General features: G+C 38.9%; 1 protein-coding gene across 6 annotated transcripts in view; it reads right to left on the reverse strand.

The window, feature by feature from the left end:
• The window catches only part of VEPH1 (ventricular zone expressed PH domain containing 1), a 265,267-nt gene that overhangs the window by 41,152 nt on the left and 211,895 nt on the right, over positions 1-12,220 (reverse strand). The window lies entirely within an intron of this gene.

Here is a 12,220-nt window from a genome sequence, read left to right on the forward strand (position 1 = left end):
TGGATCAATGTAAATTATAATAATCCTTTTATTGTGATGAACAGGTGGTTTTAGAAATACCATGTCCTAATGGCCTATATAAAAGTGTGAGGAACACTAAGAGAATTCAGAGTAAGAGAGGGACTCCTGCAGTCTTTGAACTTGGACCTTTAATAAAAATGGAGGTATGAAAGGCAATTCGAAGTGTCTCAAATGGAAGGCGAACTCTCTCTGTCTCTCTCTCTCTCTCTTTGTGTATGTGTGTGTGTGTGTTTTAAAGACAGGGTGTCCTTTGTTGCTCAGGCTGGAATACGGTGGCTTGATCATAGTTTACTGGAACCTTGAACTCCTGGGATCAAGCTATTCTTCTGTCTCAGCCTCCCAAGTGGCTAGGACTACAGGTGCACACCATCACACCTGGATAATTTTAAAATTTTTTTTGTAGAGATGGGGTCTTACCATGCTGCCCAGGTTTGTCTTGAACTTTTGATCTCAAGTGAGCCTCCCATTTCTGCCTCCCAAAGTGTTGGGATTATAAGCATGAGCCACTGCATCTGGCCCTCTTCTGTTTTTGAGTAACTCATCTATGTATTCATTGAAACTGCCATTTACAAGCCAAACCAATAATAGATTGAGGTGCACTGGGTGAATTTCCTGTTATCTGTGGTTGCTTCCTTTTCTTCCCAGACTTTCTGCTTGTTTCTGCTTGTTCTTGTGACAGTCTTGAAGGAATGACGATAGACAATAACCTCCACATAACTACTGTTCATATGGCACACTGACTTTCATCCAGACTCAAAAATTACTCATACTATGTGCTTTTTGGCTTATGCCACTTTTGTCTTGAAAGTATTGCATTGTGCATAAATAACTCATATTTGAGACCGTCATGAGTTTAATTTGTGATATTTGAATTTCTAGATACTCTTTTCTGATTGTTAAAGATAAATGCCTTCAAAAGAAAACATATTCTGGAAGAAAAAATAATAAACCCCAGGCCGGGCACGGTGGTTCACACCTGTAATCGCAGCACTTTGGAAGGCTGAGGTGGGCGCATTGCCTGAGCTCAGGAGTTCAAGACCAGCCTGGGTAACACAGCGAAATTCTGTCTCTGCTAAAATACAAAAAATTAGCGGGGCGTGGTGGTGTGCACCTGTAGTCCCAGCTACTCGGGAGGCTGAGGCAGGAAAATTGCTTGAATCTTGCAGTGAGCCAAAATCATGCCACTGCACATCAGCCTGGTGACATAGCAAGACTCCATTTCAAAAAAAAAAAAAATATATATATGTAATGATTGACATATATAAACATCAATATATAGATATATAGATATTGACATATAAATTAACCCCAAATTCTTAGTTTTTAAGTAAGAACTGAGAAAAAATATAGTATGTCATTTTATCCTCCTTGAAAACACTGCTTCTGGGAATTATGACTCCCATACAGTCTACGGGGAATTTCTTTGTGTGTATTTGAAGTTTCAAATTTACTTCAATCTTCTTCCATGGTTTTACTGATTTTTTTTTCTTTGGTGTGTATGTCAGTTCTAAAAAAGCAAACTATAATTCCGGAGGATATGCATAAAGAGGGCTAGAAGCATTAAATGAAGGGGTCGTAGGAGCCACATTTAGTAGACTGAGTGTCTGTGGTTTTTGAAATTGCTAAGCATCATAACAAATGGCATGTTTCTTATGAATCTCCAGGCAGCGTTTGAGAGTGCAATATTTCTCTACTGGCAGTGAATAAACCAGGAGGCATGATCCTCACTGATTTTGTAACATCCTACACAATACTGTGGGGACCAAAATTGGACAGACAAACTAAGTTTGACAGCAGCCCTTTGAGGGCACTGCCACGTGTGACTGAATGGCTTCCTTTCTAAGTAATTTCATACTCATCAAAACATATGCTTCTCTGACCAATTACTGATGTACTGATGCAAAAAAGCTTCAGAAACACGGTGTTGTAAGTGTTTACGGCTATGTTTCCTGAACTGTGTTGTAAGAACCACCTATATCAGAATTATCTGCTGGCTTGTTAAAATGCACATTTCCAGGAACCACCCTAAACCCACCGAATCAAAATTTTGGGATAGGGTGAGAAGCCTTACATGTTAAACAAGGTCCACAGGTGATTCTTAGGTTGCTCAAAAACTTATAGGAAATAATTAGTATCTTTATGGTAGATGACAGTAATAGGTTATATGATATACGAAAGAGTAAAACTGCAAAACCAATCGTAGGGAGAAAATGATGAACTTTTAATAAAATTAAAGACAAGAATGGCAGTATAAGTTTAGATTCATGTTCTTGGTTTCAATCAATAGGGTTACAGAAAAAATATTCAGAATTAGTGTTTGTGGAATTTTGCTATTTATTGTGTTAATAGTGAAACAAAAATTCTAAGGGCACTTTCCAAGATGGTAACCTGTTTAGTAGTTCTGAGCAGTACATGTCTTTATGAGAAACTTATCAAAGAAGATTTGCCCAGGACTGCTGTGCCATGACTGACAGAGACCAATAGGAAAAGATCAGGAGAGTGGCAATGAAGAAGACAATTTTTTTTTTTTTTTGAGACAGGATCTTACTCTGTCACCCAGGTGGGAATGCAGTGGCATGATCTCAGCTCACTGCAACATCTGGTTCCCAGATTCAAATGATTCTCTTGTCTCAGCCCTGCAAGTAGCTGGGACTACAGGCATGTGCCACCACAGGCTAATTTTTGTATTTTTTGTAGAGACGGGGTTACGTCATGTTGCTCAGGCTGATCTCCAACTCCTGGGATCAAGCCATCCACCCACCTGGGCCTCCCAAAATGCTGGGATTACAGGTGTGAGCCACTGTGCCTGGCTGATCATTGTTTAATTGTAGGATTAACTTTTAATAAGAAAGGGTTTCACACATATCCCATGTTGGTCCTACTGAGTCTCATTAATAAGATTGCGTGGATAGATATTATTGATGGGATCTGGCCTTAGGACTTTAGTTTTAAACACTGAGCACTTTCCCATACTGCCTGGACATTGTAGAGTTTGCCTGGGGATGGAAAAAATACATCTGACAAGCTTGTGCCCCTCTGTGATAAGGAGGGCCAACTTGTTTGGGTTGTACCATTCGAGCACATTGTAACCATTGTCCCACCTGCCTGTGAATTCTTGTATTCTGGAACATTTTAAGGTGTTAAACTGCTTTCATGGAATTTTTATTTTTTTATTTTTTATTTTTATTTTATTTTATTATTATTTTTTGAGATGGAGTCTCACTCTGTCACCAAGGCTGGAGTGCAGCCGGGTGATCTCGGCTCACTGCAAACTCCACCTCCCTGGTTCACACCATTCTCCTGCCTCGGCCTCCCGAGTAGTTGGGACTACAGGCGCCCACCACCATGCCCGGCTAATTTTTCATATTTTTAGTAGAAACAGGGTTTCATAGCCAGGATAGTCTCGATCTCCTGACCTCATGATCCACCCGCCTCGGCCTCCCAAAGTGCTGGGATTACAGGCGTGAGCCACCGCGCCCAGCCCTTTCATGGAATTTTTAAACGGGAGTTCCATCTGTCGTGGTTCAGCACTTGGCCTCAAACGTTTTGACAATGAATAGATGTCTATAATGTCTGCACTGGAAGCTTTAGCAGTTACATAAACACCATCACATGCTGTATGTTATATATGAAACACACACACATATATACACATATATGTGTACATATCCATGTGTATGTATATCTTTAATACACATATATATGAATATATCACACATTCTATTAACATGATCTGTTTATTATAGTACTTTTGAAAAGAACTTATTTAAGAAGAGACCACTTACATAAAGAATATATTTGGCACAAAAGAGATGCTGTAAATGTCATCATATGAATATCTACCTTTTTCCTGTGAAATAAGTCACTGTTAATTCATTTATCTGTTTTTTGTCATCACTTGACTGAGAAAAAAATTATTACTGAAAATTTTCTGAGAAGACACTAACTTTCGCCATTCATTTATTGGTACATATTTATTGAGCATCTGTTGTGTGCTAGGGGCTGAGGATAGATGGATGAGGAGAGTCCACTTCATAGAACTTACTATTTACTGGAGAAAGGAGACATTGATCTAAAAGTCACACATAAAAGAACAAGACAACAGCTGTAACCAATGTTATGGAGAAGAAGCTTGAGGTGCTTTGAGGGGCTCAGTATGCATCGGGGGGTTACAAAAGGCTTCCAATACTGAAGCTGTGAATTTGATTTGTAGTAAGAAGGCTAAGCTCTACTTTAACTAAGTGAAGAGGGGAGAAAGGGAATTCTTGGTAGAAGAAAAAGCACATATAAAAGCATTGTGGCAGAAAGTACAGCGGGTCTGGGAAAATTTAAGAGGGTTCTTCTAGGCAAAGCAAAGAGAGCAGAGGGAATATGGGACAGGATGAAGCTGGAGAAGCTGGGAGAGACCATTCCATGTGAGACCGTGAAGGGTGTGTTATGAAGTTTGGTCTTTAAAGTAAGAGCTATGGGAAGCTACATAAGATTTCATGCAAGGAGTGGCACAACAGATTTGTGCTTTGAAGAGTTCACTCTGGCTGCATCGTGGGAGGGAGATTGGAAGGGTTCAGAGTAGTTCAGTGAGGGTGCTATGGCCATTATTGTAGGTAAAGGGTGATGGCAGCTTGCACTAGTGCTATGAAGAGAAATGGACAGATTTGAGAGCAATTGAGAAAGTAAAATCCTCAATATTGTGGTGATAGATTGGATGGGGGTGGTGGAGAAGGCAGTGAGTGGGTCTCTGGTTGGTACAATAGATTGAGTGATGCTGCATTCACTGAGCTAAGGAATGCTGGAAGAAGAGTAAGTGTTTGGGGGAAGCAAAGAGACAATCATGAGTTTTAATTTAAATGAACTGACACTGTGCACAGTGGTGCATGCTTGTAATCTCAGCTATTCTGGAGTCTGAGGTGGGATGATTGCTTGAGCCCAGGAGTTTGAGAGCAGTCTGGGCAACATAGCAAGACCCTATCTTAAAAAATAAAACAAAATAAAATAACTGATTTTGGGGTGCCTTAGAAGCAGTAAAGTAGGTGGTAGGCAATGTAAATCCAGAGTTCAGAGGAGAGGCCAGCCCAGGACCGCATATATATATATATATATATATATCTGGAAGTTGTTGCATAGAGGTGATTACTGTAGTAAGAGGGTTACTCCAACAATGACTAGCTGGGTAAAGAAAGGTAGGATAAGAAGGACTGTCCAGAGAGTAGGAAGGAAGCTAGAGGAGTGTTGTGTCACAGAAACTGAAGAAGAATGCTTTAAGAAGGAAGAATTAGTTTACAGAATGGAATATTGATGAGACAGGTAACATGAAGACTGAACCATGTGCAGTGCTTGGGTGACTTGCAGGTTGTTAATGACTACAGAGAGAGATGATAGAGTTAGAAACAAGGTTAGAGAGGGTTGAGTCACGAGGGGAAGGAGGCAAGGAAGTGGATAGAGATAGACAACTCTCTTGGCTTTAAAGGGGAAGTGAGAGATAAGGCAGTAGATGGAGGGAAAGGGGAGGATAAGCTTCTTAATTATATTTAGAAGCCAATGGGGGGACTCAGTTGGAAGGAGAAAATTGAATAGAGAAGAGAAAAAGGTTAATCTAATTTATACTGGGAAGTTTCTGAGAAGGTGGGAAGGATGAAATCCAAGGCAAAATATGACCATCCTTTGATGACTTTATTCTCTGTGGCTACTAAAAAGTACCAGTATGTCAACCAGGTGCCGTGGCTCACAACTGTAATTCCTGCACTTTGGGAGGCCGAGGTGGGTGGATCACGAGGTCAAGAGATTGAGACCATCCTGACCAACATGGTGAAACCTTGTCTCTACTAAAAATACGAAAATTAGCTGGGTATGGTGGTGCATGTCTGTAGTCTCAGCTACTCTGGAGGCTGAGGCAGGAGAATCGCTTGAACCTGGGAGGCAGAGGTAGCAGTGAGCAGAGACTGTGCCACGATACTCTAGCCTGGCGACAGAGCAAGACTCTGTTTCACAAAAATAAAAAAAAGACCAGCATAGTACCGGTATTTCTATTAACTAGGTGTATTTGTGGCTGATAAACAAATTTCATTCTTAGTGTACTTATATAGGTCAATAAAAAAAGGATTACTCTGCAATATGATGGCTAGAGCTCTTTTAAAATATACCAAATATTTTATTTTAAAAACTACACAAAACTCTTGAAATCAATGTCATCTTATGATTGTATGATGATGAAACTAATGTACTCACATTAGTCTGCCTCTCCAAAGCTTCTCCTCATCTGTATATTGGCTTGACTCAGCTTGCCCTCTATGTGGAAAAGGACACATTACTATGCATAGTGATTTGCTAGTGGATAATCACAGAATGACTGATGCTTTGTTGCAAGTATAAGGCCTATCTGACACTTTTCCTCTATATCAAGACAAGATTGTTGACCCAATATGGAAAGGCAGAGGAGTAGGAAAGTGATGCTGGATGAAAAATAGAAGTTAATCCCAGAGCGGTGTTAGGTTACTGATCTTAGCTTGTTTCTCTTCAAGATTCACAACTTATTAGCATGTTTACTATGAGCTCTTTGCCTATGTCTATATTGTAACATTTTAGCATAATACTAAAATTCAGTTTCCACAACATGTTGAAACCTTGTATACAGCAATGTTTTCTTCTCATGAAAAGCTAATTTTCCAAGAGATGCTATTTCCAGGTTTCAGTTCAGTTAGTTGTTTTTAATTTTGAGAAAGAGTTAGATTTTTAAAAGTTAGATTTTCAAGTTGCATTTCAAAACAAATTCAGTTTTTTCCCATGGGTATTCTGTCACTTAAGTGATTAATGAATTGCTCAATCACTCATCTATTTGCCAAACACTTATTAAACAATATAATGTACCAGGCACTGGTTAAGACGTACAAAGATGAGGCATAATCCATGGCTCTTCTTGTAGTTTACTGTCCAGAGGGAAAGACTGATGGCCACATGCCAAGTTCAATACAGAAGTGTGGGCAGAGGATGGAAAGGACAGAGGGAGAGAAATTAATTCTACTTAGGGGTGGTATGTAGGTGCGTGTGCATATGTGTGCGTGTGTGTGTGTGAGTGAGAGAGACAGAGAAAGAGAAAGAGGGAGAGAAAAATGAGAGTGTGTGGAGTGGTTTAAGAGGGAGAGAAGAATGTTCATGCCACAGAGGCATAAAATAGGAAGATGGAAGATGGGGAAAGGGAGAAAAGGAAGATTTCAGGATAATAAATTATCTGTTTGCAACTGTGTTTTTATTTTGTCATTGAGTATTGCAAAGTAGCTCTGAACAAAAAGCTCAGGTTCAATTTTACACAATCAATATATACTCAGTAGTCCCGGTATATAAATGTGAAAATGTGAAGTTATTGTATAAAAAGCATTCTGTTGTTTTGGGTGCTCTACCAACACTTAGCACATAGGATAGTGCTCTAACACATGTGATAGGAGAAAAGACATCATACTACAATGCTAGCCACCACATACATCAAAATTGAGTTTTCTTTTCTTTTTTTTTTTTTTTTTGAGATGAGTCTCGCTCTGCCACCAGGCTGGAGTGCAGTGGCGCGATCTTGGCTCACTGCAACTTCTAACTCCCGGATTCAAGTGATTCTCCTGACTCAGCCTCCAGAATAGCTGGGATTACAGGCACATGCCACCACGTCCAGCTAATTTTTGTATTTTTAGGAGAGACGGGGTTTCACCATGTTGGCCAGGATGGTCTCGATTTCCTGACCTTGTGATCTGCCCGCTTCGGCCTCCCAAAGTGCTGGGATTACAGGCATGAGCCACTGCGCCTGGCCAAAATTGAGTTTTCTTTTATTACTTTTAAAGTTCTATGAAAGTTGACATTGAAATTTAATGGAAAAGCTTCATATTCATAGACTCACAAGGCTATTGGTGGCCTTATGGGCTAGGTGCTCTCAGACGTCATTTAGTTCATTTTCACCTTGGCATCTAGAGTGGAAAAAATCATCTAGCTCACATGAAGGGTGCCCCTCAAAGCAGACACAACTGCTGTAACAATTCTTTTGGCTGTCTGAAAAAACTCTCCTGACAGAGAAGGCATTTTGAAACCATCTCTATTTGCCCATGTATTAATAATATAATATAATACAATAAATAGCACATTCTTTTTTAAAATTTGTATTTATTTAGTTAGTTTAGATTTAGAGACAGGGTCTTAGCTATGTTGGCCAGGCTGGAGTGCATTGGCTATTCGCGGGCTTGATCATGGTGCACTACAGCTTCAAACTCCTGGCCTTAGGCAATCCTCCCACCACTCTCTCCTGAGTAGCTGGGATGTGACAGGCACGTGCCCCTGCACTCAGCTTGACAGTATGTTCTTATAACACAACTATTTGAAATCAAGTTCTAAAGATGAATCACGATAGAAAGTTGTTTGAAAAAATTGTTCCATTTTCTTTTTGGACCCAAGAAGACCTTCTACTGACGATCACATTCAAACTCTAAATGTCTAGTGACTAAGAGACTAATCACATGGGACTGCTTAGATTTATCAAGGAGGACAGGAGTGCCAAAACTCTAAGCTGCTTTTTGTAGGGTGTAAGAACAAAGGCATCCCATGTGTCTCGCGAAATGAGTGAAAGTCATGACCCAGTTCTTCCTCCTACTTTAAAAAAATGTGACTGAAGAGAAAGCCAGATGTTCCAGGACAGACCAGCTGACTAACTCTTACTGTCAACATACATTGTGCAATTCCAAGACACAAGGGCAACTGATAAAGAAGATTAGCTTGGTTTTCCAGAAATAAGTTCTGTTCTGTTCAATCTACTTGCTCAATCTCCATTCTCTCATTCATGTGGAATAACGAGATCTGCAATAAACACCACCAGGCAAGTCTCTGAGGATTATTGAGTTATTTCAGAGATTTTCTAATCTTCCACTCTGAACTTTTATAAAATGATTATCAGAAACTGATTCAGCAGTTGGAAGAATAGGAAATAGATTCTATTGTAATCATTTCCTGCAAGTAATAATTTCTCACACATTATCATACCAAAGTCTCTGTTCTTCTTTAAGTAGAGTAAGTCATCAAGGAAGTAGGTCACTTCTAAAAAATTAAACTTGTCTCTGGGTCTGTATAATATATTAAAACATTACTGAATGATTGCTCTTGGAATTTCCAATATTTTGTGTCCTTAACTTGAATTTTCCCTATAGGTTGAAAAATCAGGTTCTGGAATTGTCCTGTCTGGATTAAAATACTGGTTCCATCACTGAGAAGCTGTGTGACTTGGGGAAAATTACTTAATCTCTCTGTGTTTCAGTTTTCTGATCTGTAAAATGAAGTCAGTGATGGTAAGAAAATGAGAAAAATGCATGCAAACTTAGCATATCATTAGAATGATGAATGCTAACAATGATCATCATGTCAGGGCCTCTACATTAGTTTAGCATTTACTTTCCTCTGACTATCTGTACTTTGTTGGATAAAAATATTTTATTGATCACCAGATATTAAACTCCTGTGAATTTCTGTGTGTTGATGGTGAAGTTGGTGGGAGGATGGTGATGAGACTTTTACTCGAAAAGGGAATGTATGTGAGTTGACCATGTCAGTAAGCTGAGATACTGTCAATTTCTGAAGGATTTCTCTGGCTGAGTCTACACACTACTAAGAAGTATTATATATTTCTTGATGTCTTTCCTAATGTCTAACTGAAATTCTCTAATTGCCTCATGTTTTGTTCCTCATTTATGGAGATGCTGGACAGCACTAAAAAATATTGAAATGTGAATACTTGAAAACAATTATTGTATCATTTGTCAATTCTTTAAAAAAATATAAAAAACCCAGTTTCTTTGGCCTTTTGTTCTGGACTTCAGTTCTACTTCTTTTGGACCCCTTCTTCCTGAGGCTGATAGGGCATCTGGCCCCTGTGTGGGTGTTGATGAAACCCAGACCAGTACATAGTACTCAGTAGGGCATAGTGCATTCTAGGTGCTAAGACAGGCAGGTAAGTGGATCAAGGCTTTACAAGTGGCGACTTCTCTTAGGGAGAAACAGCCCCAATCTCCATTTACCAGGTTCAGAATGCATTGGGTATGGTATAGTGATGAATTTGATATTGTTAGCATATAATCACAATCTTAAAACATTACATTTTAACATTCAAGGAATATTTGACATTGCCTTTTAAAAATATTATTCATTCATTCATTCACTCACTCAACAAATATAGCATGCTAAAAGCATAAAAGAAGAATGCTAGTTTTTTTTGAATACACCTTTTGGCCCTAACTGGATTATGAATTTCTTTTAGAGCAGAGACATTGTACCTTATTCATATTTCTATCCCAAGGGTCAGCCTGTAGAAGACACTCAACTAATGCAACAAACATGCATTGCATAAATGAAAAATTGGATGCAAGTAATACGCTAGCTGTGCATGACCAATAAAGTATTTGTTGCTATGTCTCATCTTTAAACTTTGAATTTAAGCAGAACTTGAATGTAAATACCGTCTCCATGAGAAATATATTTGGCAACAGTATTATGTTAGACCTTTCACTTAGATTAAATATATAATTTAAGTGCTTATATAAAAAAGAAGATGAAATCAACAACCTATATAAACTATCCAGGGAGTCAAGGGTTTTGGTGGAAAAAGAAAAACAGTTTAAAATAGGACTTTTCTCAAACTCAAATCCTCTTTCATGTAGCAAAAGGAAATGAGCAAAGAAATCCAAACCCACTGAAGTTTTCAGGGCCAAACATTTTGATTCAATATGTTGTGCTATAAAATATTTGGCCTTGTTTGAATTTTTATTGCTATATGTTCTCAGTCCATATTTAACTATGAGGAACACAAATAAGAAAGAGTGAATGTGCAGAACGTTCATTTCAAGAGCATGGCAGTGAATTTGAGAAAACATATATTAAAGGAACACTTTGTGTTTTTAACTTTCCAGCCCCTTTTCTGAGGCCTCCCTTGGCCAGATATGATTAAATATTTATTGAGCTAAGAACTCAGCTTACTCGGAGTGACAACTCTTCAGGGCCTCTCAGAGCTACCTAAGGTAAGTACCTTATTTTACTAGCTCTCAAATAAGGTTTCTTTTATGCTCTGTCTTTTTCATATATAAAATAAGGTCTAATTGGAAAGTTTTATAATGGAGACAGTCAATTCCCCAATTCCTTATTTGTTTGAATTAACTTTTAAAATATTGGGGTGTTCACTCTGGCGTTGGCTCAATCCAGACTCTGTAATCAGCCAACAATCTGTGCTTCACAAAGCCTGGCGTCCTAACTGCCAGCTTCTGCCATCCGCATCTTTTCCGTGGGGTAATACATTTTAATTGGTACTTCTCTGAGAGCCCTACACATCTCCATCTGGCCAAATAAACATACTTTTTTGATTCAGCCTCAACATCCTGGCAGTTAACAAGAGGACAGACTTGCCACAATGGGTAATCTTGAAGATGCATAAAATCCTAAAATTAAAGGACCAGGTACAGGTGGTATAATCAATGGCTGTCTAGAGGATGGCTCATCTACAAAGTGGCTTTGTGTTCAACAGTCTTTTTAACACTGCTCTTGTCGTCCAAAATGCAGTTTCTGAGCTGTGTCAGCACTGAGAGCTCTCTCTCTCAAAGGGCACACTAGTGATGAAATATTTCACTTCCAATGACAGCATAACTTTTTGGACATAGGCTTATTAGCAACCTGTTTCCACTGGTTGGATTGAGCCAAGTGTAACCCGGAGGCAGAATGGTGAAATGGTTAAGAGCATGGGTTCTAGAGTCAGGCTGCATTCAAACTCTGCTGCTGTTAATTAATCTTCATGACCTTGGGCAGTTACCACACCTCTCTGTGCCTCAGTTTCCTCATCAGTAAAGCAGAGATAATATCAGTATTTTCCTCATAAGAGTATTGCAAGGACTGATTAAATGAGATAAGGTATCTGATACGTTTAGCATAGGGCATGACTTGTATTTGCTAACAATTATTTTTAGGCAAGGTCAGTAGACCAAATACCTTGAGCAGCAGAAAGGAAGTGGAAAATGAATAACCAGCTATGAAGTTATTTCTCAGACAATTTCTTACTATTTTAATGCTTTACTTTTTACACAGTTTAATCATCAAGCAACAGTGTTAGGGATTAAATGAGAAAACGTGGTCTGTGTGCTGATTCACTCATTTAGTGTGGTCTCATTTCCTCAAGGAACACAGCTTGACAGAACAC

This window comes from Macaca mulatta, chromosome 2, assembly GCF_049350105.2.
Source record: "Macaca mulatta isolate MMU2019108-1 chromosome 2, T2T-MMU8v2.0, whole genome shotgun sequence".
NCBI lineage: Eukaryota > Metazoa > Chordata > Mammalia > Primates > Cercopithecidae > Macaca > Macaca mulatta.